Source organism: Pholcus phalangioides, unplaced genomic scaffold, assembly GCF_987345545.1.
Source record: "Pholcus phalangioides strain wild (caught in Gottingen) unplaced genomic scaffold, Ppha-v1.0 ptg000003l_1, whole genome shotgun sequence".
Classification (NCBI taxonomy): domain Eukaryota; kingdom Metazoa; phylum Arthropoda; class Arachnida; order Araneae; family Pholcidae; genus Pholcus; species Pholcus phalangioides.
In genome coordinates this window covers 14,476,164-14,497,392 of record NW_028301596.1, presented here as the reverse complement: position 1 = coordinate 14,497,392, position 21,229 = coordinate 14,476,164, and positions in this window count along the sequence as shown.

Below are 21,229 nucleotides of genomic sequence, written 5' to 3'. Positions count from 1 at the left end.
CTTGGAACTTCTGAAGAAAATGCCATAGAAATGGCAGCAAGGAGACGAAAAATGTGTGTTTACCCGATGTCGTTGCGTTATCATTGACATTATATAAGCAAGGTTCGTCAACATTAATATCTATGGAATCAGCTGAGACTGTCAATCATTGACGTTATATCCGAAATGTTGTTACAACAAAGGTAGTTATGACTGAGTTTGACTGTAATTGACTTTGATGTAATGTCCATTTCTGTGACAGATTGACACCATGGTCACTTTCCTCTACCTCTTCGATCTGGACAATTTAGAGACGATACTTCAGAGTTGTTCCTCAGCAAGTATTGCCATACATACTTGTCCAACAGAAGGCAAATGTTTTCTGATCAATCGGCTGTCCGACTTGTTGAACCTATGATGGTGTGCTAATCACTCGGCTACCAGAACTTCTTGAAACGCAGGCTAGTGTGCTTATTAACCTGTTGCGAGGCTTCAGTCGAATGTTGATCACTCTGCTATCAAGGTTTCTTGAAGGAAGACGCGAGTCGATCTCACTTGGTTATGAAGGTTTATAGATTTTTCTTGAATTGCAGGATCGTGAGCCGATGGCTCCCTCTCTCTCTTATGAAGTCGTCTAGAATTTGTTGGAATTGGAAGATCGTGAGCCGATCCCTCGGCTATTAAGCCTTCTTGAATCAAAGGCTTATGGGCTGATCACCAAGGCCTCTTCAATCGCCGGCTCGTATGATCGTCACTCGTTTACCGAGGCCTCTTGAATCGATGACTCGTGTGCTAAACGACCGATTTTCAGGAAGGGTTGTGAGCTAATCAATCGGGTTGCAAGGCAATATCGAAAGATCGTAAGCTGATCATTCGGTTACCAAGACTTCTTGAATCCAATACTTTTGTGTTCATCAATCGGTTACGAGGCTTAAATGGGAAGACATGAGCGGATCACGCGGTCACCGAGATTTATGAATAGAAGGTATGGAAGCTTTATGAATCGATGGCTCGTATGCTGATCAATCAAGCTTCATGAATCGATAGTTAGTGTGCTAACCAAGCGGTTGCCAGGATTGAATAAAATTTTAGTGAGCTCATCACTCAGTAGCGAGGCTTGAATCAAAGGATCGATTGGTTGTTAGGCTTGACTCGAAAGATAATGAGCTGATCACTAGGCCATCAAGTCGTATGAATTTGGACTGATTACTCGGTTGCCGAGCTTCTTAAATCTATGGCTCACGAGAAAACCAACCGAACATCGGGCTTCAATTGAAGGGTCGCGAACTGATAAGTCAGTTTCAAGGCCTGAATCAAAAGCTAATAACTCGGCATCAAAGCCTTAATCAAGAGCTAATGAGCAAATCTCTTTCGGACAGATCTACAAAAAAAAGACTATTTTCTTTGGGGGACTTTCCTTTTGGGTGTGATAATCCAAGAGGATTAGGGATTTGCACCATTCTAATTCACTTAAGGCTTTGGTCGGCACTTCATGTCATAAAATATGTATATATTGAATTAATGTTCTACCAACCTCAATGTGAACATCTATTTTTATTACATATAACATTTAAAAATTATGAAATTATGGTGTCAGTTAAGATTTATGAAAAACTTAGGCTTCGGATCTCGAAATGTCCAAGCTTTCTCCGGTGTATTTGATTATCTTATTTTATTTTTGTTCTTTGCTGAGCCCCCTAGAAGACGCTGCTTCCTCAAATACTGCGCAAACAACCTCTATTTTCATGTAGTCTCGGAATTAAAAAAATTATCACGGAAAGAAAGGATTTGAGGTTTTGAAATATATTACAAATTGGAAGTTTTTCGAAAGGAATAAAACACAAAAAAAAACTCAAATTGTTAAAGTTCCTCATAAAATAATGATTTTAATGAGTATATATCTGCGATTTTTCATCCATGAAACCTTGAAAAATTTTCCGATTCTTTCTAAAAACTGAACAAAGTTCGTACATACATGTATGTTTCATTTCCAGAATTATTTTCTTTTCAATTTCGTACATCTAAAAATCCCATTCTTTATTAAATAAATGTTATTTCAGAACTCGTTCTTGTTAATATTAGTTTCCTCGAGTATCTTTTCAGAAGAAGAAATCGGTAGAAAATCCGTGAAATTCATTCTAAAGTTTAGACTTTAATAAGTTGGGGGAAACTCTTTGTGTATAATATAACAAAATGAAAAATTATATATATATATGTATTTTTTTCTTCTTGTTAGGTTTGGTCCCAGCTGCCGCGAATCCAGAGCTATTGATTTTAATGAAAAACTCCCAGAAAATAACGTTTGAGCACTGCCCGGGTTCGTTATGTTCTTATATCATAGTAGAATACCAGAGCTCTATCTTTGTCAAAGTGTGGATTTTTTTATTAATTTTTTCTAGCTCGGTATCCATAATGGGAAATAACTGAAAGACACCAATTTCAATTTAATTAGGATTTTAAACATCCGCCATAGTCATGAATATCCCGGTACTTAAGGTTCGGGGGGGTCACCAAAGCAATTTAATATTCTCGTAATTTTACAGAGGAGGAAAAAACGGAAGAGAAAATTGAAAATGAGAACACCTGCTATTGATCCTAAATGAAAAAATAAAGTATAACGGCAAGGAAAACATTCGAATTATCCGGATCAACTATGTCATTAGCAATTGATGCATTTCCAATAAACAAGAAGATTTTGCGGCTGTAGGTTTTCGATCATTGGGATTTCGAGATTCGCGTAATGGTTGTTTGTACTCATTAAATATAATATACACTAGAGGCTTAATTAAATCACGTGTAAACGACCAATATTATGTTTTATTGATGTGATGAGGCTGTTGTGTTAACCCTCTATGTTTCACACCTATAAAAACATACTTGCAAAATATGGTTTTTTGCTGCAAAATGGGTATAAATTGGTGCAGTTAGCATATTTTTCGATTGAAACAATATATAAGCACAACAAAATAATTAATTAGAGTGCATTTTTTAATCAGGTAAAATTTTTATTCAAGGGTTTGTGCTTTTATTTTACTACAATGAAACTTCTCTTAACGGACACCCCCACGCCTCTATTACGGCCGAATAATAATTTCCCTCTTGCATATAAAGTATGCATTTCAGACCCCCAGTTTAACGGGCACCCCTCTTTTGCGAACTTTGCGCTTTGATTTATTCCACCGTGTCCGCAAAAGTGAGGTTTCACTGTATTATCTACAAACGGATAGAATCTTGTTTATCGAGGTGGAATAGTTTTTTGTTACATACATTTTTTAAGGAATATGTCCCGCTTTTTTCCTAATTTTTTCAACTAGATTTACTTATATTTTTAAAATAAGGTATTAAGGTTATTTTCATCACTTATAAATTATAACTATAATTCTATCATTATTAATCATAGTAAAACTATAAATACATTCCTCTCACATATTTAGTTAAACAGAGCCATGCATTTTTTGGTGAATTTCATTTTGACTTGAGGTACTCGGCATTTTCACCGATTGGCGATATTTCAGAAATTTTAGCGATGAATGACAAATTTTCTGCCCTTTAGAATTTTGGCAATTTTACTTCACTTTCAACTTAAAAAAAAACCAGTTTCTTCTAGATGTTTTTGACAACTTTTATTGCCTTTGACATCATTTTTGGCTAAAATTGTCAACTTTTTTGACGATATCCTGTATTTTTATGAAAGAATTGTGCTTCGCCTAGGTATTTTCATGTGTATGGATACTTCTTTACCGGAACAACTTTCGCTTGCCGCATTTGGCCAGTGGGAAGGAGGTTGCGTATTACACCCTCCTCGAACATTTTTTATTCCAGGGATTAATGCATTACCTCGTGAAAACAAAAATAATAATGATTATTTTATATCTATGTTCATACAATTACATAGAATAAGAGGAATGGAATATTTTCACCATTTATTTAGTCATTCCCTTTGCATACAATCTCTTAGCCCACACTTATGAGTATCTTTGAATGTGCGTGCGAATAATATATACTTTGAGTGTTTCAGATATGGGAGAATTTTACAACAGCCATTTTTGTAAAATAAGTATAAAATTTCGGACGTTTGAAATAGGGATCTTCAACTTTTCAGATGATGTGGGCCAATAAATAATTTCCATGATGTTCGAGGGCCACCAATTCATGCATTATCGAGTATCATACAGTCGCGTCTTAACGGGTGGGCACAACGGGGACCTTTTCATCTACTGCTAATGCAAAAAGTTTCGATCGCCACTCGTGAACCATGGCAAATGCGCTAAGAAGACCCCCGATTTGAGATTTATCAAAGTGAAATATTTATTACATAAAAATATTAATTTTAAAATATTGATTTATTGGAAAGAATTTCTCTTCTCTTCCATGTATATTTTATATGAATAAACAATTTTAAGGAAAACACTTTCAATATAATGTGTTTTTTTTTTCAATTTCTTTAAGAGCTTTGTTGGAAACATAGTTTGCTTGAAGAAAATTAGAATTTTATTAAAATGCATTTTTATAAAAAAGAATGTGAAGCAACAGCATTAGCTTTCAGAAAGTGTATTTTCATGTAAAATCTATGTTTTATACGAAAAGAGTATTTTGATGTAAAATCAGTATTTTATAAATTTGTTTTCTTGAAACCTGATTCAATGTCTGAAACTGCCAACAAATTTCTGAGACTTATTTGATACTTTGTTCACAATTTCATAAAACTAATGGAGAACTAAGAACAAATTGGAGAGTTAGTTATCGCAAAATGTTTATCATTGCAGCGTAATCACTATAAAACTTTAAATAGATAAAATGTATGAAAATCAAAAATTGAATTTGCAAATGGATGGTGGGTGCTGTAGCCCAGGTCGATAAGATACTCGCCTTAAGTACTAAAGGATGTTTAGAAATGTCGCGATTTCGACATCCGGTTCGGCCTTGTCAGAAACTTTCCTTACAGAAACAGCGACATGAGCGGGGTACAACAGAAACAGCGACATGACCATAGAAAAGGATTGCTACCGCAGGGACTCCCACATCGAGGAGTTAGCGCACTAATTCTCGGTGAGTATAAAAAAAGGCTGCCGTTCGGAATCGGCAATAAATTGTAGGTCCCGGTCTACTTAGCCCTCGTGTGCAGAAAATGGCCGTGATGCGGCAAAAATTATCAAATGATCAAGCAAATGGGTGGTGCAATGCAGGTTGTGTACCATAAATTAGTACAGAGCTCAAAAATTCATAAAAATCAAAGGAATCTTGATATTTGAAGGCGGTTTGCAAAAAAGTTTACTCTCAAGAAGGGGGATCTTTTTCATCTACAAAAACAAAAGTTCTAATACTTGTTAAAAGATGACGCTGCACAAAATGTCAGGAGTGATTGAACCTAAACCTTTCTTTATTATCTTCTGTGTCCGAAACGTTCATGAAGCTTCAGCCAGTGGTTCGTATATGAGGTAAAACAACTTCACCAATAGTGCCTTATCCACCAATGACAACATCACAATTAAAACCTTATATTAGCGCTTTTCGACCTTTTGGTTAAGATCAAAGTGTCGTAACAAGAAAATTTCAAAAATGAGCTGTAAAACATACAGCCTTTATTTTCTAGAACTCTGATTTGCATATTTCTGGCAATATTGACAAAATTTTAACTATATTTATTTCTGCACCAAAAAAAAAAAAGCTCTTCATAAGAGTAACTTTTTTCCAAACCGAATTCAATTATACCAATTTCTTCAATTTTTATGAATTCTTAAACTATTTACGAATTCATAAGAGACCCTATGTTTTTTTTTACCTTTCAAAACATCTTTTTCAATTTATCCTCATTATAAACAAAATTAGAAGAATGAAAATATTTTATTCTGAATATACAGCATTTCAGAGAATATTGTTACTCAAATATTTCGAATAATATTATAAAAAAAACCCACTGAACACCTAACAAAGTATCATAATCCATTATTTATATATATTTTCTTTTTTCATACATAAATATACGCAAAACTCTCGAACAACGTCGTAATTAACAATTTAAAAAAAAACAAATCGAGTTCAAACCCTTTCATAAAAATTCATAGAATTTTCTACACGATTAAATCCAGAACCTTCGGTTAAATGAAATAAAATATTGAAGAAGAGAAAATATTGCATACGCGTCGTAAAAACTATTATTATTTTTTCCTTTACTCATCCCAATTCAGTATCACTAACAAATATGAAAAATATAAACAAAATTCTTTTGTTCAGCTGTCAACAACACGTTCCTGTTGCCCTTGTTGTGTTAGATTGTATTCTATTTCTCTCTTCTTTTTTGTTTACTTTTCTATCCCATTCCTGTATTTTTCCCAAAAATTCCAGAAATACTCCTTTCTTTACGTATTTTCCCTAGAAATTTTTTCTCTTCTTTTTATCTCTTCTCTCAGCGGGATAATATATATATATATAGCTATGCACTCCGGTATTGCATGGGAAAGAGCTGCTAGCTCAGCTATACATAACAGGAATAAAAGCTAAAGGAACTGGAGGGGAATTTTTCATAGAGACGTAAAAAACGAAAAGACTTATTTTTCTTATCCTTATTTTTATACTTTTCCGTGAAGAAAATATAAATGTGACTTCCTTTCTTCGGTGCTAGATTGAATATTTCTTTGGAAATTTTTTTTTGCTTTTTTTTTTTTACTTTGTTCTCGTTGTGTGCTGACACGCGTATTCTCCGCCTTTGGTCTTGCAAATCTCATCATGCGACTTCCTACGACTGACCAACACAAGTGATGCATCGAATATTTACAAATATATTCTTTTTTCTTGTATCCTTCCATTTCCTGACATATAGCTTTTTTTTTTACCTTCGGATCTACTCACTCGAAAAGCATGAAAGCCAAAGAAAACAAATGCGAACACACAATTCTATGATACATGTATATATATATTTTTTTTTTTGAAATGTTCTTGCATATGTCTTGTATTTTATATACGTTCCGACTACGACCAGTATCGCTAGTTGATTTCCTGGATGTGAAAAAAAGTGCTCTTGAGGAAATATGTTTTTCTACAGGACTCATGTAGAGAATGAAATGAAGTTCACTTTAATAGATTCGATTTGTATAGGGAATAAATGAGATATGACTATATATGAATTGACTTGTGCCGTGTTGTGTGTGCCCGGGTCTATTTTTTTCAGTCACGAAACATAATACATTGATTATCAGAGAAGTTTTGTCAAAAAAGTATCATTTTTATATAATGTAATACAAAACAAATGCAAGGCCAAATCCAACCCAGGCAAAATACCCATAATGTCAAAAGCCGTTATACAATGCCCATAAAAATATTTATGGTTGTCTTATTCTAAGCATGGATAGATTCTCGATTTACCCCTACATGTTTATCGTATTTATTTTTAAACGTGTCAGTTGTGTGTTAAAATTTACTACCCCCGGGAGTAATATATTTATCAACAACCCTATTTAAGAATAATTCCCTGCGACACCATAACCCGGAATCGTCTCTTACCAATCGATACTAGCGTCTCCTTGTCAAAGCAGTCGATTGACGGCGTATTCGTGGTCTATCTTATCCATCCCGTCGAAAATTTTGAACACTTCGATCATATCTCCCGACACTTGCGTTCTTCTAATGTAAACACATTCAAAAAATGAATCCTCTCTTTCCCCTTGTGTCAACAAGGTCAAGCGTAGCTCTGCAGTCCTTCAACCAAATCTATGACCCTCTGTAGGTATGGTCTTCAGAACCTTACGACACACCCCAGTCCAAGACGAACTTTGCCTCAAAAAAGCGGAAGAATGACTTTAGGAGAACGCGAAGAGACCTTTTTTAAAATGAAACCGAGAATTCTATTCGATTTTTTGACCACCGCTAAACAATGTTCAAAAAACCTAAGAGAGGGTCAATGAGAATTCCCAAATCAGTAACCATTTTTGTGTACGGGATTGTGACACCATTCAACTCGTGTTGGTTCGTAATGCACGGATATACAAAAGGTCCTATGAGCCCTTAAAAAGTTTAAAAATTCACAAAAGTTGAAGCAATTTGTACATATGAACTACTGGCAAATTTATATATGATGCCCTTTTGTACTGAGGAATACCTGGAAAATATTAAAACCAAAAGCTATTGCATTGAACAAAAAGTATGCTAAAATTTGTGAAAATGGAAAACCTATTACATTATTACATTTTACATTGTAATCACATTACATCTCTTCTACAACCAATATTCCTATTTGACTTTCTTGGATCGAAAATTACTCTTGAAAAATATATTTCTCTACAGGACTCCGTAATAAATGCAATATGAAGTTCGCGTCTCTCTCTCTCTCTCTCTCTCTCTCTCTATATATATATATATATATATATATATATATATATATATATATATATATATAGAGAGAGAGAGAGAGAGAGAGACGCGAACCTCGTATATTATACATATACGAGGCGTTTTTGAAGAACCGCTTTGAAATTCTGCCGCTGCAGTGCTGCGGTCGGTATTCCGCACACGCGCGCTGTGTGTATACCTACATCTATTAGCAAACCACAGACGCCATTACGGAAACATTCAAACATTCGACCATGTTTAAGTTTGTTTGTGAGTATTTAAAAATGCCTCTGCAGATTAAGAATGCCACTGACTGTCAAATACGCGCTATGATTCGTTTTCTTAGTGCTAAAGGCGTGAAAGCGGCAGAAATTAATCATCAGATCAGTAAGTGTATGGAGGAAAACGTTATGAGCGATGAAATGATACGGAAAAAAAATGGATTAGAGCTTTTAAAGACTGCCGGACAAATGTTCATGATGAGGAACAAATGTTCATGATGAGGAACAAATGTTCATGATGAGGAACAAATGTTCATGATGAGGAACAAATGTTCATGATGAGGAACGAAGTGGGTGACCTTCTGTCATTACTGAAGATTTGGTCAGAAAGTTGACGAAAAAATGAGGGAAAACAGACGCTTTTTACGATTTCGTAATTATCTAATGAGTTTCCTCAACTTTCCAGAAGTGTTCTCTATGAAATTGTGACCGAACGCTTAAATTATCGAAAGTTGTGCAATCAAAAACGAAAGGCGTGACATGTTGAGTATAGGAATTAAGGAAATCATTTTGCTTCATGATAATGTCCGCCCACACGTGACTAATCGAACCAAAGATCTCATCGCCTCATTTCTGTGGGAACAACTTGATCACCCTCCGTACAATCCCGATCAAGCACCAAGAGACTACCATATGTTCCTGCATTTGAAGAAGCATCTGGGTGGTCAGCGCCATGACGACGATGATGAGGTCAAAACAGTTGCAGTGGTTGTCAAATCAGGGGGCAGGCTTTTAAGAGGATGGGATCCAAAAGCTGGTTGTACAATACGATAATATTGGTGGAAATTATGTTGAAAAATAGATTAAGATACAGGCTTTCATGTAAAAAAAAATTGTTAAGGAAAGTCAACTTGTTTTATTTTTATTTCAAAACGGTTCTTACTTAAGAAACACGCTACGTATATAATACATTTGATTTGGATTTGGAAAGTGTACAAATAAGGGAATAGTATACATGCATTGACTTCTTACTGTGATTTTTTTCCATGTATATTATTTTCAGTCGAGAAATCTAATAGATTAATAATATCACAGAGCTGTTATCAAGAGTGTATTTTCGTTGAATATTGGCATTGAAAGCATGGCTATATAGAGTGTCTCATTTTTCTTGTATCCTTTCATTTCCTGACGTATAGCTTTTTTTCTTCGGATCTATTCAGTCGGAAAGCACGGAAAAAAAACAAATGCAAACATTCAATTCAATGATTTTTTTTTTTTGAAATATTCTTGCCTATGCCTATACGTCCCTCCTATGACCAATATCCTTAGTTGATTTTCTGAATGGGAATGTAGAGCTCTTGAAAACGTACGAGTATATTTTTCTACGGGATTCACATAGAGAATGAGATGAAGTTCACTCTAATAGATTCGATTTGGATAGTGTACGATGAGGAGTGACTATATGTGGATTGACACGTGTCCGTATTTTCTAAGTATGTTGTTTTCAGTCGTGAAATCTAATAGATTAAATATCAGAGAAGTCTTATCAAAAGTGTATTTTCGTTGAAAGTTGGTATATAGCAGGGCCTGGCAAATCCATTGACCGAGGCATGTAAAAATTTCGACCGGGCATTCATTGACGCGGACATATAGCCTATATTTCGTTTTTCTTCAATTTTTTCAATGACGATGTGAATGCAAGTGTCCCTACACACATGCCGGAAATTCCACAGAAATTCTTTCTTCGAAAATAAGTAGTCAACGTATGGAGATAAATTTTTATTGTTCTAATATTTAGTGGCTCGGTGTGGTTATGACCTTTGTTATACTGCATTTAGGCTGTTTTGGAAAACGAAGAATCACACTTCTAGCGAGATAGTATATTCTCATGGTATTCATGAAAGAAAAGAAAAAAAAAATGTAATAGATTGTGTGTGTGTGTGCACATGAAAACGTAAAAGCGCAATAATTTATTTTTCTAAAAAATTGTACAATATATGGACCTATTTTACACTATATAAAGTGTCTGAAAGGGCTAAAATTTCTATGATTCCAAAGTTGTTTACAATTTTTTTTCGCATTTGTTTCTACACAAAAATATCAGAAAAATCTACCGCAAAATATGAGACTTCTGCTGTCTGTATGGAATAAAAACTAAACTATATTATGTTATAATTTTTACAAGTAAAGTTGGTTGTGAATTTCAAACCGGTACGAAGCATGACAACGAACAAAATGTGTTCTTATACCATAGATTATTTGTTTCTATGGTGCATACTGGTGTAAATTTTTGCGTGAAAACAGTGGTTAATATGTTTTTATGTTTGCCAGAGATTTATTTTTATTTCAAAATCAAAAAGTATACCAACAATCGGCATTTTGGCTTACCCAAATTTACACCGGTGTGCAGCATAAACATAAAAGTATTACAATTGCATAGCACATATCATTTGTAACACCTACCAGTGCATTTTCATTATTTACATCGGTTTAAAACCAACAGAAAATTTTATTTCAAGAATTATAACAGATAGTTTTGTCTTTATTCGATAGAGGGCAGCAGTGCTCCTAACTTAACGCAGTTTCTCGTATTTATATTAACAAAGTACAGTAAAACCACTCTTTTACGGACACCAACAGGACAAAAAAATTCGTCCGTCAAGCAGGGGTGACATTGTTTAAAAAAATTAATTGCAGATGGCAGCACTACGCATAACAAGCATTACACAGAAACAAACTTCACACCAGGTTTCACTACACGTACACTCACCTGACGGCTGTCTTCATAGGGAGAACGACGCGAGTAATGTGATTGATACTTGCGAGCGCGGGGCAGGGGGGCCGCTACTATTAATTTTTGCTAATTTTTCTGACACAACCCTGCCTCTTTTGAGGTAACGGAGGTAAGTTGCTTTGCATCAGTCCGGGGTTGTGAGCGGTCCTATCTATCTATCTATATACACGCACATTCCAACATGTACCAATTCGTTAGAGGTTCCGCAAAGGAATATGGACGAGGTGCATGTCTGGTTTAGTAGTAGTAGGGGTGACCGTTCCCAACTTCGAGGCGCAAATGCGAGCCGATCTCCCCCATTGAAAAAGTCTCGCCACAGAGAGCAACAGGCCTACAGCGATACAATTATTCAATCATCACACTTCACTCACAGCTAGAAAAAACTGGTGGCAAATGGCAGCGAGACGAGTGTCCATTAAGAGGGATTTTAGAGGGTCCGGAAGAGGGGAAGTGGCGTACCCGATACGGCATGTAAATTTTTAGAGATTTGTCCAGCCCTGGTATGGAGTGTACAGATATACAGCATGTCCCATTTAAAACACCTCAAAAAACAGCGGATAGGTGGCGCTGACGTACAGAAGTCAAAGAAAAGATAAATAACGAGCAGAATGCGTCCAAATCGTTTATTACTGCAGTATGTGTTCCACATGACCACCACCACAGGGGATAACCGATTGCAGGCGAGTCACAAATCCAGCAACGGCAGAGTACAGCACCTCCACATACACGGTTTACAACGGTGAACTACTTGTGGATTAGGAGCGCAAGTTCTTATAACCTACTCATTTGCATATTTCCACCAAAGTCGCTCGTACCAGCACCGCCTATCAGCTGCTTTTTAGTTATTTTCCCCCCGCTAAAAAATATTCCCGTGACCTTAGCGATACTAACCCTACAAACCATTTTTTATTTCGGTAATTTTTCCCGTTTTTATGAATATTTAAAGTTTCTACGGACTTTTAGCCCACCCTGAACATGTATAATACTATAGATATTAACCCATTAACCCTTAATTCCTAGAAATTTACGATGAGACTAATGACTCTGATGATAGAGTTTAATGAGTGGATGTATTTGATATTGTGCTGACTGTGACGTATCAGATGAGAATGATGAGGAATCTAGTGGTTTCTATGACGAATAATATACATACATATATGAGAAAGTGAGTATTTATCGAGCTTAACGTGGTTTTAAAATTCAGCTGCCATAATTCAAAAATTGGCTAATTAAATAATGGACTTGATTACTTACAAGTCCATTTTAAAGAAGAAATTCAGAATGATTTATACTGATCCACGAAAAGAATCGCATATTGCCACTCCGATCATAATACCCAGGGGGATCAATTGCTACCGTATGTCTTGCCTGAGGTTCATTATGTTGAAAAAAAAAAACTGGTAATAAGAATCAATTACTATTTAATAATCTCGTTCCTGACGTGAATGGATTAGATCCTTATTATGTACCTTATTTAGGAAAAAACGCTGCTCAGAGAAGTAGTACGAATCTAAGAGTAACCCTAAGTAAGCACTATAGAAGAAAGAATAGATTTTTTTTGACAAGAATACGTCTTTTAAATCATCTGACGATACTGGGAGCATTCGTATAACGTTGCGTGACTAAATTCTTTAAACGCCTATATCTCAGGAAGTACTTAACGCAAGTCGCAAAAGCAATGGTGCCGTCAGATGACATTGCAAAAGTGCATCCAATGATATCACTCTGGTTTAAATATGTCCCTCCGTCGTGCCACTAGGCCCACTGCCCTGATTTGTAGCAATTTGTTTTACGCTATATCTCGAGCAGTTCACAACGAAAATAGACGGCATTGGCATCGACTTTTATTCCAAACGCAAAACCGATGATAATGATATAACTTGAAGATTATGCCAGTACCTACCGCGAGTGCCCGTGTGGCGCCGTAGTAAGATGCTCGTCTTCCACTATGAAGGTTACCATCAGGGTTCGAATCCGGGCATAGAACGTTAGAAGCAAGTTCTGTACCTACCGAACCTGGGGCGACCTCCGATGGATGGACCCTTCATTTCCCACCCAACTCCTCTGGCTGGAAATTGCCGTATGACTCTATATATGACCGGAGTTGGTGAGCGGTAAAGCAGTACCTACCACGTGATTCAAGGCAGAAAAAAAAATGTATTCATGCGAAAACTTGCGCCCGGGTCTATAACACAGGCTACCCCAATCTTTTATATTTTCTTTCAATTAAAGGAAAATTACACAAAAATATTGAAAACGTGGAAAATACTCAAAGCACAGTGTTCTGGTCACTAACGTGTGGTGGCCGCTGTATTGGTCTAGTGGTCACTAATATGCAATCTCTGTTGTTTAATTTCTCAAATTTGAGCAGCTCAGTTTTTCCGATTCTTAAATTCAGTCTTAAATTCTGGTTTTTGTGACGGATAATCGAAAAAAAAAGGAGCTACATTCCAAATAAGTTACAAAAAACATCTGTCAACGATTACCTGGTGTAAAGAAAACAACCAAGATGAGAATGAATAAATGAATAAATAAAATGAAATATTGGTGAATAAAAAACCAAAAAAATGTAGAAAAAATAGCCTCCAATTATCGGAAAATTCATTGGCTGCATTGTGTTTACTCCATTAATCCTCATTAATATTTTCCTTGATGAAAACACTTTTCTTTTGACGTCGATGCCACAATTGAAACGATTGAAGATTAGAGAAAATCTCATAATCTTCTTTTCAAATAGGATGCTCTTAATAAAAAACGCATTGGCTGGAATTTTTTCTTTTATTTTCTATGGAAATTCATAGGTTATTAATTAGGATGTAACAGTTTTCGATAAGGCATGGTGGCTATAATAGTTTGAAGAGCAAGAAGTAGGGAAAATCGGATGATTAATTGCTGAAATCGACCGTCGTATTTAGGTCTTTGAGATTTTTCTTTTCGTATCCAAGAAAAATTTGTTCAAAATTTACACTGTCAATAGTATTTGAGTAAATGTATTTGAGGATATAGGTACTCTTTGCAAACTTTTGGAAATTAAATCCCTGATTCTGGCTCATACGTCCCACATGGCCAGTTGTCTCCTAAAAATCATTACCATTTTTCTTACATTTCAAAAAAAACCTAAACACTAAAGTATTTAAAGTCATGTACAATCTGAAAAAACGTAGGAAAATTTCACTATTGTATTTTGGAAGAATAGTGCATTTTTACCATTATAAACTGTAAAAAATTATCTTTAGAATAATATCACGTACCATTTCTCTAAAGCATCTGCCCTAAATAAAATGTCAATACATCAAGTTTTATCTGACAATAAATTTTGTAACCGCAACAAAAGAAAATTTCATTTTTAAGCAATAACTTATAGAATAGAATTATAACCTAGAAATATCTTAGTCTATCATTATACTAAAAAATAATCAAAAAATTATTTAACAAACAATTTCTATAAAGCTGCATGCATTACACACACATATAGAAATAAATAAATAAATAAATATATATATATATATATATATATATATAGCATCTTGATTTAGACATCTTTCCGTCTAGCTAAATATTTCAAAAAAAATAATATTTTATCCTACAGTTTTTGGCAACAAATCTCTCGATGTTTTTTAGCAAGTGATAAATTGAGCATTAAACAACGTTTTGTCCCGTTTGACAGCATACCTTATCTGGTTTTAAAATGTCCTTCATGCGTTTTAAAAATAGTAGTCTATTATGCAATTTGTTTGAATAAAGTCTCTTTTAAAACAATTGGTTTGAAAAATGTATTCTGAGAAATAGTTTGTGATTTTTTTTCTTCTAAAATTGATCTTTTTGATCAGTTTCAAAGAATCTTTTAATCAAACAATTAGTATCAGGCAGTCTTTAGTTAAACAATTAGTTCCGAACATTCTTTCATCAAAAAATGAGTTCCAAACTGCATTTTTATCCAAAATTAGGTCCCAACATTATTTTGTAAGATAAATTGTTTTGCATAGTCTGTTGCATTCAATTGTTTTGCATAGTCTGTTGCATTCAATTGTTTTGCATAGTCTGTTGCATTCAATTGTTTTGCATAGTCTGTTGCATTCAATTGTTTTGCATAGTCTGTTGCATTCAATTGTTTTGCATAGTCTATTGCATTCAACTATTTTGCATAGTCTGTTGCATTCAATTGTTGCAAAATAATTTGTTACAAACTATTTTTCATCAAAACTATTTATCAATTGGTTATAATTGTTTTAAAAAAAACCAATACTTTAAAAATATTACAACACACCTCTGTTTATGAAGAAGAATGAAGATCAGCTCCCAATCCAATCTGTTTCACATTTCACAAATATCTTTGTTCCCATTAACTTCCTGTGCTGTGGCTAACCTTTAACATATTTTAACCTGGTATCCTTTTGAAACATCATAACGGCCTCCAGGGAACCACATGATTCAATGTTCAGAACCCCTCTGTTTTGATTCGTATATCTTAAGATGTAATGTAAATGTAAAATTAATTTTGATAAACGTAATTCAAGTCACTTAGAGGTTTATTCTCGATAAACAACGCTAATATAAATATTCCGAACATTTCATCTACAATTTTTTAGAGAATCACAATTCTCTTCCTTATAATCATCTATACTATGAAGGAAAAAAAAACATATATTTCAATCTAGCTGAATATAAGATTTCTCAGCCATTTTAAGATTACCTCATTTTATTATAAACATTGGAAAGTATCTCCAGAGGAAATAACTAACTGAGGATTACTGATGAAGACGAATCACTACCAGAGGAATTTCAAGAAAAAATCCTGATAAAGCAAATTGAAATCTCATTGCTAATTCCCGTTTCTAAATACAACAAATACAAAAAAAAAAAACCCCGAAATTCTCAAATTCTTAATGCTTTTACAAAAATTCCAAAAAATAAATCTGATTTATACGAACAACAAATATATCAGAAATGTCTTTTCGGTCCCGTGAGTCTTACACTACAATGGACTTCACTATGATAAATTCAGAGCTCATACTTTTTCATTCCCTATTTTTTGTTCATTTTCAAAATAAAAAAATATTATATTTTTTTTTAGAAGAGGAATTGCGCCTGTAATAGAAAAATAATGTCAATATATTATCCTGGCTGATATTTCAGCGTAATATAGTATAAGCGCATTTAAAGCCCTCGTTGTTTAGTAGAAACCGAGCATTTAGCCCGACACAAGCGCGGAACTTCCCATCCATTCTTTTTGACGTTAGGGATTCAAAGACTGTCAGGATGACATATGCTACGGGATGACCGATGAGCTGCTATCGCGGAGCTCCTGTAAGAGAATGACAAATATAACGTGGAAAACTTGAACATGGGGGGCTAAACAGTGAAATAACAGAGACGGGGCTCCGCTTCTGTGCTTGAAGGGTTTTTAGTCGGTGTAAATTTCAAATACGTATTAGTTTCCCTGTCTATTCCTTATCATGCATCAGGCACGGATGTCTCATATACTAAACTGCCTATGAATAAAATTCAAAAGTTGCGTTTTTGGAACAAATACATCGGGATAACTGAAAAAAATAGCATCTACACCCATACATGCTCAATGTATGGCCCGCGGGTCAAACGTAGCCCTCAAAGTCATCTGTTGTGGCCTGTGGTACATTTCTAGATTACTTAAGCAACCCCGAGCACGAGTGGTTCGTTATGCATTTGCAGATCATTTAATCGGGTGGAGGCGCATTGATACTTCACTTAAGCGGTCCGAGCCATTTTTATAGATCGCTTAAGTGGCGTTCTTGCTACATTCCCAGAATATCAAGTGACTCTAAGAGCATTTACAGATCGCTTAATTTGGCCGTGACATATTTTCAGGTCACGCAAGTTTCCCACGGTACAATTTCAGATTTCACCCGAGTGACTAGCGGCACATTTCCAGATAGCTCAAGCGGCCCGTGATACATTTTCAGTTCATTTGTGTGGCTTGAAGAGCATTTCCAGATTATTTCACTTACTCGTAGTGCCTTTCTAGATCATTTGAGTGACTCGAAACGCATTTCGAAGTCGCTCAAAATTCATTTCCAGATTATTGGATTTACACGGATCTCATTATCAGACCACAGAAATTGTCTGCGGTGAATTTCTAGTTCACTGAAGCATCCCGCGGTATACTTTCAGATCACTCAAATATCTCGAAGAACATTTCCAGATGACACAAGTGCCGTAACCCGTGGCACGTTTAGAAACCAATGAAGTGGCCCGCACTCACCAAATGGTTGAGCATCCCAGAGCTACACTATCTTCATGATAAATATTAATAGGATTAAAAGAAATAAAAATAACACAAGAAAACACCAGCGCTCACCATTTTCAAGAAAAAGGAAAATCAGCTGAAATGATTATAGGACCGTCATAAGTTTGTGTTAATTCTCACCGTTTCTCCAGCACTGGTAGCTGGAATCTACAAGTAATTGCGAAAAATTGTGATTTCGTGGCGTATTCTTAAGGCTTAGTCTAGCTTGGCAGAAACTGTCGCGTCGTCATTGATTTTTGCTATTGTACGTTTGAATCTACCAGTTATATGTGGTAGTGGGAGGCTCTGATTCGTTCAGAAACAATGGATAATTAGGTGTACTAGTCAATAAACATACTTGTCAATAACAGTGTGACCAAGTCAGACAAAGCCATGCAGCCTTATTTATGTAAAATCTTTTAGAATGAACTCTAATTGACGTTGACCCTCGTCTCGAACAACTATTTTTAATTTCACGATGGTTGCGGAGGCTTTATAAGTGAAAATCAGGCTTTGATCAGTTAGTCTTCCAAACGCGAGATGAAACTTCATCAGGTCACGTTGGACTATTTTTTTTTTCTTTTGAGTAAAGTGATTGCACATCAAGAATACCTCGTCAATGACTCAGCTTCAAGGTTTGGCTTCACTTAACAAATAGAATAGAATCGTCCGACGTACGTCATGTGACGTAGCCAAGTTTCAGCTCGTGCTTGGAGGACTACACTCGAACACAATAACTTGTACATAGCTCTGAAATTTCAATAGATCTATTTTTCATTGAAATACAAAATCAGCCATTAACCAACCACGGCTACACGTATAACTGCAAGCAATTTTTTTTTGTTAAGGCAGAGGCAGCAAAATATCTTTAATAGAAACCTAGAGGACAGAGGGCCCGCATAAAAGGTTACATTTTCTTCGACACACACTCTATTTTTACTCCCAAAACTGGCACAGGGTAAGTTTTGAACACATTTTGAGAATTTTTTTAACTGAAACCGTACTTCTATGGCGAAAGGTTGATAAGATAAAGACCGAATTAGGACTTACAGGACACCCTGTATAAATATGCTTGTACAAGCACCAATTTATACTTAGAATATGTTGAACTCGGATGAGAGAAAAAACGCTCACTTTTGCTGTCTTTATCTTTATGTAAGGAAGAAGAACCAGCACCGAAACGGAAAAACGCCAACAACATAGCACCAACACCGAGCGGAACATACTGGAGAGTGAAGACTTGAACAAGCTTGTTCAAGCTTACCTGCAAGTTACACAACTTGGATTTCCCTTGCTAGATTCACAGAATCACCTTGTTATACCATGCGTAACAGAAATTCATCTAATCTTCAGCTCGCTTATACAATCCACATACTTACGCAAAATTCTCCTACAGACGCCGCTTAATCATGTTTATTCAAAAAGGTTGAACATGCCTGCTTGTGAAGCTTAGAGTTACTCGTGTGCAGACACTTTTGAATATTTAGTAGTTTAAAATATCATCCAAATCAGTGAGGAAACTTTTGAAAAATTCGAGCCTATATTTACTGAAAGTATGATTTCTATTGAAATTCTTATCAAATCGCAACTGCTTTGAAAAATAATATATATATATATATATATATATATATATATAAGTTTACTTTGAGATTACGGAATATTTCTTCGGGAACTCTAATGACGCTCATTCGGCACGAAAACGGAACGTGCCGATCCATCGCTTGGAATGGAAAAGAAATTTCCAAGAAAAGGGAGAAGCCATTTTTTCCCACCATCTTTTCGTCTCTTTCCTGCTTTTCAGGAAAAAAAGAAAGAAATATATTTCACTGGAAAATTTACCTTACGTTGCATGGAAACTATGAAATAGTGCATGAAAGAAATGCTAAAATATTGATGTAGCTAATTTCAATGTAGAAAAGATAACTTGAGAATGGCAACATCTCTGCAACATATATCTTAGACGTCCATTTTACTTTTATCAAAATCCATCAAAGTTACTCAATTTAGTTGAATTCTATGTTAGTTATTATTATTTTTTTTTTTTTTTGTAATATTGGCGACATCGCAGTATGCAACGGACCCAAGAAAAGTGAGTTATCCATACAAGTATAGAAACATTCTCTCTTACAACAACAACCGAGTGACCGAGTCCCATACACATACCTATCCTGCAGCGGAGCAACTTACCACATGTCCATGCGAAATAATTCTCTCTTACCACAACAACTTATTACACGTCCATAGAAATCATTCTTTATTACAACAACAACCGAGTGACCGAGTCCCATACACATACCTATTCTGCCGCAGAGCAACTTACCACATGTCCATGCGCAGTGAAAAGAATAGGAACTATTGTGAACGAACATTCTGACCTAGTGCTCAGAACGAATAGCAGAGCTGGATATAAATTTAATTAACTATAGGCAGGGCGGAAACTAGATGATCGGTAACCCGGAGCAAGCGCGCATTTTGACGCAGCCTTGTAATGTTGAAGGAGAGGTTTCAGAATGGAGCCCCCTCGGGTCCAGCGCCCGGGGCACGAGATCCGCTTGTTCCCTCCGTAGTTGCGACCCTGACTAAAGGTTATATGCAGGGTGGTTATAAATAAACTGGCACTAGTCAGGCAAATGTAGTGTCCATTATGATGGAGGGATTTCGATGAAACTTGGTATATATGATATATGGACCAATGGAAAATGAAAGATTCAATAAGAAATAATTCCATTTTTTTTACCATCAGGTGAAAAAGGAGCGTTTTTTTGGCAGTTTTATGTTTCCCATGGGCTAAATAACGTTTTTACCAAGTTTCAATGAAATTCGTTCACTACAACGGGCGTACATAGGTCAGAACTGACACTTTCTCTACTCAGCTAAATAATTAAGCTTGCCAGTATAATTATTATACTGGCAGTATTCCGTCCTATGTAGCACCCGTTGTGGGGGCCGTATTTCATTGAAACTTGGTAGAAAGGTAATGTAGACCATGGGAAAAATGTAACCACGAAAAATGTGCTACTTTTCATGTTGGTGGTCAAAAATTGAATTATTTTTTGTTGAATCTTTCTTTCCCCCCCCCCCATAGTCCATATATTGTATATGCCAAGTTTCATCAAAATTCCTCCCTCAGAATGGGCGCTACACACGCATGAGTAGTGCCAGTTTATTTATGGCCCCCGTAGTAAAATAATGTCACCGAGGTCTCCAAGAAGCTTGTGAAACATTTGGCATCAACTTGTAAAACAGTAGCAAGGTGCGTGAAGATCTCCAACGAAAGATACTCCAGTGTACTTGACCTGTGGCTCATTTTTACATGTGAGTAGGAGGCGTCTCGCAATAACTATGATCTACAGATTTCAGTCTGTATGTGAATTCATTCAAAATTAAGAGCAATCGAGTCTACAATATTTAAATTTCACGCTGAATACCAAAGTGAAAATAATTTTTTTACTTGTTTGCTTCTGAATTCGGAAGCTAGATGGCAGTACTAATTGAATATATAACAAGCATTCCTAAGAAACAACTATTACATTAGGTTTACTACACATACACGCACACTTTAATACGTACTCATTCGTTAGAAATTCCATAGATTGGGAATATGGACGAGCTGCACGAGTAGTATGTATACTGCTTAGTAGTAGT